This window comes from Saccopteryx leptura, chromosome X, assembly GCF_036850995.1.
Source record: "Saccopteryx leptura isolate mSacLep1 chromosome X, mSacLep1_pri_phased_curated, whole genome shotgun sequence".
NCBI classification, from domain to species: Eukaryota; Metazoa; Chordata; class Mammalia; order Chiroptera; family Emballonuridae; genus Saccopteryx; species Saccopteryx leptura.
In genome coordinates, this window is record NC_089516.1 from 133,034,690 (window position 1) to 133,046,278 (window position 11,589).

General features: G+C 39.3%; 1 pseudogene; it reads right to left on the bottom strand.

Moving 5' to 3' along the window:
• Positions 1 to 4,575: 4,575 nt before the first annotated feature.
• LOC136386005 (E3 ubiquitin-protein ligase SIAH1A-like) lies at positions 4,576 to 5,406 on the bottom strand (annotated as a pseudogene).
• Between the last annotated feature and the right edge of the window lie 6,183 nt (positions 5,407 to 11,589).

The following is an 11,589-nucleotide window of genomic DNA, read 5'->3' on the forward strand; positions in this document are numbered from 1 at the left end:
TTAGTTGTGCAGTCATTGGTTGCTTCTCATATGCCCTGACGGGAGGCCAGAACCCACGACCTCAGTACACTGGGACACTCTGCCCACTGTGCTACCCAGCCAGGGCTGCCTTATTTTTTTATTACACACATATTTTTTGCTATATCTTAATTACTTTGTTGACAAAATTTTCTCTGTTTTTTCTTTAATTTTTTTTACTTTTTTTTTACTTTTAGCTCAAGTCTTTTGTACTAACCTATATATTTACCATTTTTGATACTCTTATCTTTTCCTATGGTTTCAAATTACTTTTTCATGACATTCACCCACTCTAATATAGTTTCATTTCCTCTTTCCTTCATTGTGGTATTATTGACAGGTATATCACACCTCTATATGTTAAGAGCCTAAGAATACACTTAGTATTTTATGGAGTTGTTTTTAAATCCATTAAGATAAAATAATATATATATATTTCTGTGTGTTTTTTTAATTGCCTATACAATTATCTTCACTGGGCTCTCTGTTTCTTTATGTGGATTCAATTTAATCTCTGGTATCAATTTCTTTACCTTAAGGAATTTCTTTTGATATATCTGTAAGGACCAAGAAAAGATCAGAATGTTTAAAATAATAGGATGCAGGCTAGGCACTAACAGAACAGGGAACTTAAGTGTTACAGGCAGGTCCTGCCCCTGACCGTTAGGAATACCTTGCCCAAGGTTGCTCAAAGATGCCGACTCACTGACCACAAAATAACAGTATATGTGTTTAGACTTGCAGAATTTTGAAAAATTCTATTCCATATTTGGGTTGTTATGCTACATAAGTATGAAGTAGCCAATTGCTGACCGCCACATTTGCTTCTATGAACTGCTTGCTTGCTCAGCTTATATAAGGACTTAGTTGTAAGAGCCAGGCGCGATTCCCATTTGCAGCTCCTTGTGAGAACGGTGTCTTAGGGCATCAGGGAATTCGCCCCTGCACAGGTTAAACTGGCCAATAAAGTTACATCTATACTCCTGAAAGTCTCCGACATCTATTCTCGTACCCGGTGCATGCTACAATATCTTTTTATTTTTATTTATTTATTATAGTTCTTGTAAGGTAACTATGTTAGCAACATGTTCACTAGTTGTTTATCCGGAAATTTGTTTTGTCTTCAGTTTTTGTATTTGTTTTTATTTGCACAATGATCACCAAAATAAATCTGATTAACATCCATCACCACATACCATTAAAATATTTTGTCTGCAATGAGAGGTTTTTATAAAATTTTCATTTATTGACTTTTAGAGAGAGAGAAAAAAGGAGAGAAAGAGAGAAAGAAGAGAGAGAGAGTAAGACAAACAGTGAGTTGCTGCTCTACCCATTCATACCACCACTGGTTGATTCTTGTATGTGCCCCAACCACCTACTGGGGATCAAACTCACAACCTCAGCATGATGGGATGATACTCCAACCAACTAAGCAACCCAGCCAGGTCTGGATGAGGGTTTTTAAGACCTACTCTCTTAGCAACTGTCTTCAGTTTTGAAGAATAGTTTTTCTAGATATAGAAACTTTTGGTTGACAGATTTCTCTTTTAATTCTTTGAGCCTCATCCCACTACCATCTGGTTTCCATTACTTCTGATAAGAAGTCAGATATTAATCCACATATTTATCACAGGTGTATATTCACAGAACTATCACCACAGTCAAAAGTAGAACTGCCATAAAAGGCTCCTTCATTCAATCTTATAACCATATACTCCATACTTTCCATTACCTAGTCCCCAATCCTTGGTAACTACTAATTTGTCTGCCATTTTTATAACTTTATTATTTTAAGAATATTATATAAATATAATATATTATGTAAGCTTTGGGAATTGTCTTTTTTACTTCAAAATGCTCTGGAAACTTATCTAGTTTGTGGCAAGTGTGGATAATTCATTCCTATTTATTGCTACATAGTATTCCATGGTATGGATATAGCACATTTTGTTTAACCATACACCAATTGAAGTGCATTTAGATTCATGACAATTCGGGGCTATTATGAATAAAATTACTTTAAACATTCATACATAAGTTTACTGTGAACATAAGTTTTCATTTTTCTGGAATAACTAGCCAAAAAAAATGCTGCATTATATGTTAAGTGTAAGTATAATTTTTAAACAAACTATGAAAAACTTTTCCAGAGTGGTTACATATACCATTTTACATTACCATCAAAAATTTATGAGTGTTTCAGTTTTGGTACATTCTCACCAGCATTTGGTGTTATTATAATTTTTTTGAGAGAAAGAGAGAGAGAGAGAGAGAGAGAGAGAGGAAGTGAGAGGAGGTGAGAAGTATCAACTCATAGTTGCTTTCACTTTTATTTTTTTAAAGATTTTATTTACTGATTTACAGAGAAAGGAGAGAGAAGGTTGGGGGAATGAGAAGTATCAACTCATAGCTGCTTCACTTTAGTTGTTCATTGATTGTTTGTTGTATGTAGGGTTTCAAATTATCAATTTCATCATTCCAAGTCGATGCTTTATACACTGCACCACCACAGGCCAGGCTGCTTTCATTTTTACATTGGGCATTTTATACAAGCCTTGATTGGGGCTGTGTCAGCATTCCCTTGCTCAAGCCAGCAACCTTGGGCTTTTCATGCCAGCGACCTTTGGGCTCCGGTTAGCGTACTTTGGGATCATTTGGACGATTCCCCTGTCAGATGAGCCCACATTCAGAGCCAGTGACCTTGGGGTTTCAAACCAGAGACCCCAGCATTTCAGGCATAAATATTATCCACTGTGGAACCACCAAACTATCACATTTTTTAATGGTAGCAAACTTGATAGCTGTGTAGTGATATCTCACTGCAGTTTTAATTTGCATTTCTCTAATGATGTTGGCCATCTTATCATGTGTTTACCTACCATCTGCTGTTATTTTTAGTAAAATATCTATTAATATCTTTCATTCAATTTCTAATTAGATTGTACTTTACTGTTGAATTTTCAGAATTCTTTATATATTTAACTATAAGGCCTTTGTCAGATATTAGTTTGAAAATATTTTATCCAATTTTAGCTAGTCTTTTCATCCACTTAATCTTTTTTAGAGCAAAACTTTTTTATTTTGATGAGGCCCAATTTATCTATTTTTTCCTTATTGATTGTTCTTTGGTGTCATGTAAATAAAGCTTTATTTAGCCTTAGGTTTGAAAGATTTTGTCATCTGTTTCTTTTGAGAGTTTTACAGTCCTACACTTTATATTTTTAATGTTTATTTTATTGATATTAGAGAGAAGAAAGGAGAGAGAGGGAGAAACAAGAACATCAATCTGTTCCTGATTATGTCGTGACTGAGGACCGAACTGGAACCTCTGCACTTCAGGATGATGCTCTAACCAACCGAGTTATTGGCTAGAGTTCCAGTTCTGCATTTTGTGTTTTGTTTTGTTTTTTTTTTGCTTAAAAATGTCCAATTACTCCAGTACCATTTGTTGAAAAGTTTATTTTTTTCTTCCAGTGAATTAATTAAATGGCATTGTCAAAAATAATTTGGACATATTTGTGTAAGCATATTTCTGGTTTCTCTATTACATTCTATTGATCTATGTGACTATCCATCCACCAATACCACACCATCTTGATTATCAAAACTATATATTAAGTGTTAATATCAAGTAGATTGTTTCCTCCCATTTTACTTTTTAAAATTTGTTTTAGGTTAGAGCCTATATTTTTCCATAAAAATTTTGTTTTCCTGTTCCCCAAAATGCTTATTTTTTATTAAGATAATCAATCAATTAATAAAATGCTTCAGGGCAAAAGAAAAGGAAGATGTGGTACATACATACAATGGAACACTATTTAGCCATACGATGAAATAGTGCCAGTTGCAACAACTTGATGGATGTTGAGAATATCATGCTAAGTGAAATAAGTCGAACATAAAAAATCAAGAACCTTATGATTTCACTCATATGTATATATAAAACTGAAAGCAACAAATGAACAAACAAGGAAAACAAACACAAATTCATGGACAGAGACAACAATATGGTGGTTACCAGAGGGAGAGAGAATGGGAGGTAGTAAAAGGATAAAGGGGGTCAAATATATGGTGATGGAAAATTTAATTTTGGGTGGTTGGCACACAATACAATATACAGATGATGTATCATAGAATTGTACATTTGAAACTTATACAATCTTATTAACTAACATCACACCAATGAATTTAATTTAAAAAGGAAGAAAACCGTGGTCCAGGACCACTCAACATGGCTTGTCTGTTAAAGGGAAAAACACACAAATAAAAAAAGTAACAAAAAGAAAAATTCAGTGTTTTTCAATAGTACACTTAATCTACAACAAACACAAATTCAGAATTATTTTGCAATGTTTTCTTTCTTAACACAAAAGATGCACATCTTTGGTGTTTACTGTTGACTTACTTTAAAATATGTTAGCGTTATTACATTCAACGGTTTCTTTTTAACAGCCTTTTATTTTATTTACCTTCATGTGACTAGCTTGTACCTACCAAAAATGTCAGGTTGGCTAGCAGAAGAGTGCCTATTATCTGTGAAACTGCATGCAATATTTTTTATACAATGGTCAGAAAATATTGTATTGCTATTTTAACACATGAAAATACACAGATGCCTAAATTGCCATTTTCTGCAAAAAGCTGTGTAATGCTGGCGTCAAGGACTAGATAGCCACTATTCTGAATGGCTGTTCCAATTCCCTCATGAATAGATGGAGAAATGGCTTCCCAAGCCACTCTCTAACTATGACCATTTTAACTCAAGTCCATAAGCAAAATTTTCAGCTTGCTTATGTGTTCCTATCAGCTGTTCAGTTGCAAAGAACTGCTGTTATCCATGATATTTTTCCTTTTTCTCCAATACTAACATGAAATGAAAGTTTGAACAGGACTAGCTCATCACCCAGTCTACAAGATCAGGAAAATTGATGCCAATAAAAAGGAAAGTACTTTCTCTCCCTGCAGGGCTATAATAGACTTGCCACTGACAGGAATCAGCAAGGCATGAGAAGGAGCAAGGCTGAAACTCACAGAGCTCTTCTGGTCTACTTTTTCTGTGTGCGGCAGTTATTCCACATCCAGAATAGGCATATTTATATGAGAAAATTACTGAATTCACCACTTTCTCCATAGCCAAGTTCCAAATGGATCCCAAGAGGCCTGGTAGATTGGATAAGGTGAGCATTGGGCACCAGCTGCTATGGACAAGATGGCCACTCTGACACTGAAAAATGAATGGTAGCACAGAGTAAAAGTAGACTGAACACTCAGAAAAACTGGCCAAGTCATTGTTGGAAGAGGCTGGGTGGGGTGGAGCAGGGTGGGCACCCTTTGGGATGGTGTGCACTTGAAGGTCCCAGTAACTCTGTCCCCAGTCTGGTAGTTCATTTGCCTGGGAAGAAAGCATGCCTCAGACCCACACCCTGCTCACATGCACTCTGTTGCCCTCGACAATCCCTGCCACCTCAGGAAGGACCATACCTGTTCCCTGCACTCATACCTACTGAAGACTCTGAGCCCCTGCTGCTGTGACCACAGCTGCCACTGGAGAGCTCAAGACCTCTATTGGCCACCATTGCCAGAGTTAATCCCTGGTCACAGCTTCAGCTATTGTTGCCATTTCCAAGTCCTGGAATCACACCTACATGCTCCTGCTAAACATCACACACCACACCACAGTTGACGCTATCCCTTTACTTTCAGTAATGAGTTCTTTGTTCTCCATACACATTTTAGAATAAGCTTGTTTGTGTGTTCTGAATAAAATTATGTGATCATGTGCCTAACCTGTGGTGGTGCAGTGAATAAAGCTTCCACTGGGAACGTGAAGTTGCAGGTTCGAAACCCTGGCTTGCAGAGAAGCAACTGAGTTGATGCTTTCTGCTTTTTTCCCCCTTTCTCTCTTTTTTGTCTCTCTAAAAAAACAATAAATAAAAAATGATATGATCATATGATCTTATTCTTTCATTTATTTTTTATTGTGGATTACATTGATTCTTGAATATTGAACCAGTCTTGTCTTACTGAAAATATCCTACTTGGTTGTGGTATATAATGCATTTTGTATATTGCTGGATTTAATTTCTTAATATTGAGTATGTTTGTGTCTAACTTTGTGTGAGATATTAGTTTATAGTTTTCTCTTTTTTACTTTGTCTGGTTTTGGTATCAAAATAATAATGTCCTCATAAAAGGAGCTGGGAAGTGTTCCCTCCTCTTCTGTTTTTGGGGAGAGATTGTATAATATTGATAATGAACTTTTAAATGTTTGGTATTCTCTAGTGAAACAAAATGAGCATGAAAATATCTTTTTAAGGAGCCTTTTTAATTGTAAATCCAACTTGTTTCAAGGTGAAATGACTATTCAGATTATTTATTTTATGTTGCTTTAGTTTTAGTACTGTATTAGGGTTCTCCAAAGAAATAGAACCAATAGGATATACAAAATTTATAGAAAGAGATTTATTATGAGAATTTGGCTCACGTGATTATGGAGGCTGAGAAGTCCCATGAGCTCTGTCAGTTTTCTGCCCCCCTTTTCTTTTCTTTTTCTTTTTTTATTTATTCCTTTTAGAGAGGAGCGAGAGAGAGAGAGAGGGAGAGAGAGAGAGAGAGAGAGAGAGAGACAGGGGGGAGGAGCTGGAAGCATCAACTCCCATATATGCCTTGACCAGGCAAGCCCAGGGTTTCGAACCGCTTTTCAATTGATTGATTTTAGAGAGAAATATAGAGGAAAGGAGAGGGAGTGAGCAAGAGAGAAGCATTCATTTGTTGTTCCACTTAGTTGTGCTTTTGTTTGTCTCTTCCTTGATGTGCCCTGACCAGGGACCTAAATCACAATCTTGATGTTTTAAGACTAATATTATAACAGACTGAGCTAACTGGAAAGGGCCTTATGAGCTCCATGAGCAATATGGAGGCCCATGAAAGCTGGTGGCATAGTTTCAGTCCAAACCTAAAGGCCTAAGAACCAATGGATCCAATGGTGTTAAGTTCCAGTTCAGATGATTACAGGATGGTGATGGAGCAGGAGGACATTCCAACTGCAACCTCCCAGGACCAAACAGTATGACAATCTTTTTTTTTTTACAGGGATAGAGAGAGAGAGTCAGAGAGAGGGATAGATAGGGACAGCCAGACAGGAACGGAGATGAGAAGCATCAATCATCAGTTTTTCGTTGCGACACCTTAGTTGTTCATTGATTGCTTTCTCATATGTGCCTTGACCGCGGGCCTTCAGCAGACCAAGTAACCCCTTGCTCGAGCCAGCAACCTTGAGTCCAAGTGGTGAGCTTTTTCTCAAACCAGATGAGCCTGCGCTCAAGCTGGCGACCTCGGGGTCTCGAACCTGGGTCCTTCTGTATCCCAGTCCGATGCTCTATTCACTGTGCCACTGCCTTGTCAGGCAGGATTACAATTTAATTAAAAAACAATCATACTGAAAAACCAACTTTGGACTAAACAAAAAGGAGTCTATAACCAAGGATCACAGAAGAAGCCACATCTAGACTGGTATGAAGGGCTGAGACGTGGAAAGGCCTGACCTGCTCCCAGGAGCTAGTGGCAACAGGGGGTCCAGAAGGATTATCACTGAGGAGAGGGTTGCTTTGAGAGGTATGGGTCATCAGCCCCAGGACCAGAGCCCCAGCCTAGAGACCCAGAGCCTAGAAGTGGTACCTACTGAGCATTTGTAGGTGAAAAGAGCCAAATTTTTGTGTGCAAGAAAGAGATGGAGCTCATGGAGACAGAAGCTCATGCAGAAAATCCCATTAACAGCCACTTACACGGGGCTACAGTGGAGGGAGAGCTGAGAGGACTAGAGTTGTGTGAGGAAAATGTGAACTTACAGGCCCAGGAAGAGACAATTTGGAGGATGACCACAAGAACCCCAGTGCTGAGTCGTTCTCCAGTACTGTAGTTGCAATATTTTTGGGGCAGAGCTTCCCCTCTGTGCTGCATCAGCTTGGGGAAAAGCAACTGATCTTCCCTTGGAAGTCTCTCCTACCCCAGTCATGGCAATGGGTTTCTCTGAGAGGCCAGGAAGGAGGGGGCGCATCAGGGCCTCAGTTTTCTAGTTTTGAGGCTGAAGCTTTCCCCCACACGCTCTTGACTCTAAGTTTGGTGCTTCCAACTCATGAGAAACAAAGTTGAAACTGTCCCGAGGGCAGGCAGACCACACCTCTGGGCCTCAGAGGCCACACCCACTGGACTCCTGGGGCCACACCCTACTGAGGTCTGTGATAAAGGTCTGGACAGACTGACACACCCATCACCCTTCCTAATCCCTGTATGGCCACAGGCTCTAGACTCTAGTGAGGTTTTTTCAGTGCTTGAGCCCAACCAGCAGCCAGCATACAAAGGCTGCAAGAGGAAGGAATCAGTAAACCTTGGCCTTTTATGCAGACTATCCACCAGGCCCAGACTGCTAAAAGTCAGCCTAGGTGTGCAGCTGATATTTCCATGTGCTAGGGCCCAGCAGAGGCAGCCACAAACTCTGGATTGCTTGTAGCTCCAAGAATGTTGCTGAGGGCCAATTACAGGCAGTGTCTCCCACTGGTCTGCACCGGGTTTCTGCCAGGGATTCGCAGGGCTGGCACATCCAGGGACCAGCTGTGGAAATCATTGGTTCAGGACCTAACAACCCTTGCTTGAGTGGTATGCTAAGAAAGGGCTCCTCACCTGGCCCAACTGAGGTGAGTTCTGCTCTCTGTGATCACCACCAGCACTGCAGCTCATGTGCATTGGATAGGGAGGAGCTTCACAGTCAGCCAGCCTGGGTGCTGGATATCCTGCCCTGCTCAGCTAGACTCCAAAGCGGGAAGGGAGAGAGACCTGGAGCAAGGACATTCAAAGTGTTGGTACTTGTGAGGCTACTGTTGGACCTAGTCAAAAAGTTTAGTCATTTTATGGGGGAGCACAGGAGAGGACTCTCTGTCTTCCTCCCTGAGACCAGGGTCTCATCAGCTATAAGAACTTCTGCAGAGAAGACTTTTGGCCTCACTCAAACTGAACATGCTGCTCATCTTGTTGTGGAGAAATAAAATGTTAGTATCCAGTAGTGGCTGAGAGATTAGGCACTGAAGTAAGGGCCACAATCACAGTACTGAGTTACGGCCCAAAAGACACCTGAAGTAGGAGGTCCCACTAACATTGTATGCCCAATCTCAGCTACACAAACCCAACAAGCTTGCAACCTGTAGAGGAGTTGGTTGGGTGAGGCCAATCTAGGACCCCACAACAGTCTCTCCACAGAAGAATGTGGGAAGACCATGCAGCTGCAAGAAGAAGTGGAGCTGAAAAGTGAAGGCAAATCTTACAAAGCTTGGGGCTATTATGGAGCTGCTGTCATCTCTAAGCAGGAGGAAGCTGATTCTTAAACATAGGTTGGCCCCTCCCTCACTATCCAGGCACAGAAGAGGCAGGCACAAACAGCAAAAGAGCAGTATCTGCACACAAGTAGCCCATAGCAGGTTACAAACAACAGCTGATGCCAACCCCAAAAGATCTAGAACCAACACAACTGGTAGAAGGTGGCAGACAGCACCAAACCTAGATGCAGCTAGCTATACAAACAGAATGCCCAAGGAAGAAGTCTATACACAAACAAAATGAGTAGACAAAAAAAAATGTGACCCAAATGAATCAAAAAGAGAAATTCCCAGAGAAAGAACTAAATGAAATGGAAGTAAAAAAATTACAAGATACAGAGTTTAAAATACTGATTTTTAGGATACTCAAGGATCTTAGAGTAACAATGGATGGACATAATGAGCACCTAAATAAAGAGATGGCAAGCATCCAAAAGGACATTAAAATCATAAAGAAGAACCAGTCTGAAATGCCAAATACAATACCAGAAATGAAAACTACACTAGAAGGAATCAACAGCAGGCTGGATGAAGCAGAGGATTGAATCAGTGATTTAGAACACAAGATAAAATAAGCACAGAAGTAGAGCAGCAAAAAGAAAAGAAGCTCAAAAAGACTGAGAAAATTCTGAGACTTCTGTGACAACATGAAGAGAAACAATATCCACATCCTAGGGGTTCCTGAAGGGGAAGAAAATGAACAAAGGATAGAGAAATTGTTTGAAGAAATCATAGCTGAAAATTTCCCTAAACTGATGAAAAAAAAAAAAGTAACTCAAGTTCAGGAAGCACAGAGTCTCATTAAGGAGGAATCTAAGGAGACCTACAACAATACACATTGTAATTCAAACACCAAAGTTAAGAGACAAAGAAAAAATACTAAAAGCTGCCAGAGAAAAGCAGTTACTTACATACAGAGGAGCCCCCATAAGGACGACATCCAACTTCTCTACAGAAACACTTGAAGCCAGAAGGGATTGGCAAGAAATATTCAAAGTGATGCAAAAAAAGAACCTATAAGATTTCTTTATCCAGCAAGGTTATCATTTAAAATTGAAGAAGAAATAAAAAGTTTCCCAGAAAAAAATTTTCAAGGAATTTATTACAACCAAACCACTACTGCAAAAATGTTAAGTGGCCTTCTGTAAAAGGAGCAAAGGAAAAAAAATCAAGAAAAAGAGGAATTTAGATTTAAAGATTCAATTGGCAATAAATAAGTACATGTCAATAATAACCTTAAATGTAAATTAATTAAATGCTCCAATCAAAAGAAATGGGGTAGCTGCATGAATAAGAAAACAGGACTTATACATATGGTGTCTACAAGAGACCCACTTCAGAAAAAAAGATACACATAGACTGAATGTGAAGGGATGAAAAACAGTATTTTGCGCAAATAGAATGAAAAAAAAACTGGGGCAGCAATACTTATATCTGAAAAAATTGACTTTAAAACAAATATTATACTAAAGGATAAAAAAGGTCAGTTCATAATGATAAAGGGAGCAATCCAACAGGAGGATATAATCATTGTAAATATCTATGTGCTTAATATAGGAGCACCTAAATATATAAAACAGATTTTGCTGGACATAAAAGGTGAGATAAACAGCAATACTCTAATAAGAGATTTTAACACCCCACTAACATCAATAGATAGATCCTACAGACAGTAAATTAACAAAGCAAAAGCAACCTTAAATGACAGACTTGATCAAATGATTCTAACTAACATCTTCAGAACCTTTCACCACAAAGCAGCAGAATATACATTCTTTTTAAGTGCTCATGGTACATTCTCTAGGATAGATCACATGTTAGGACACAAAACAAGTCTCAATAAATTTAAGAAGATTGAAGTCACATAAAGCATTTTCTCTGATCATAATGGCATGAAACTAGAAATCAGGTACAATATAAAAACTGAAAAAAGGCCCTGGCTGGTTGGCTCAGCGGTAGAGCATTGGCCTGGTGTGCGGGGGACCCAGGTTCGATTCCCGGCCAGGGCACATAGGAGAAGCGCCCATTTGCTTCTCCATCCCCCCCCTCCTTCCTCTCTGTCTCTCTCTTCCCCTCCCGCAGCCAAGGTTCCATTGGAGCAAAGATGGCCCGGGCGTGGGGATGGCTCCTTGGCCTCTGCCCCAGGCGCTAGAGTGGCTCTGGTTGCAGCAGAGCGACGCCTCGGAGGGGCAGAGCATCGCCC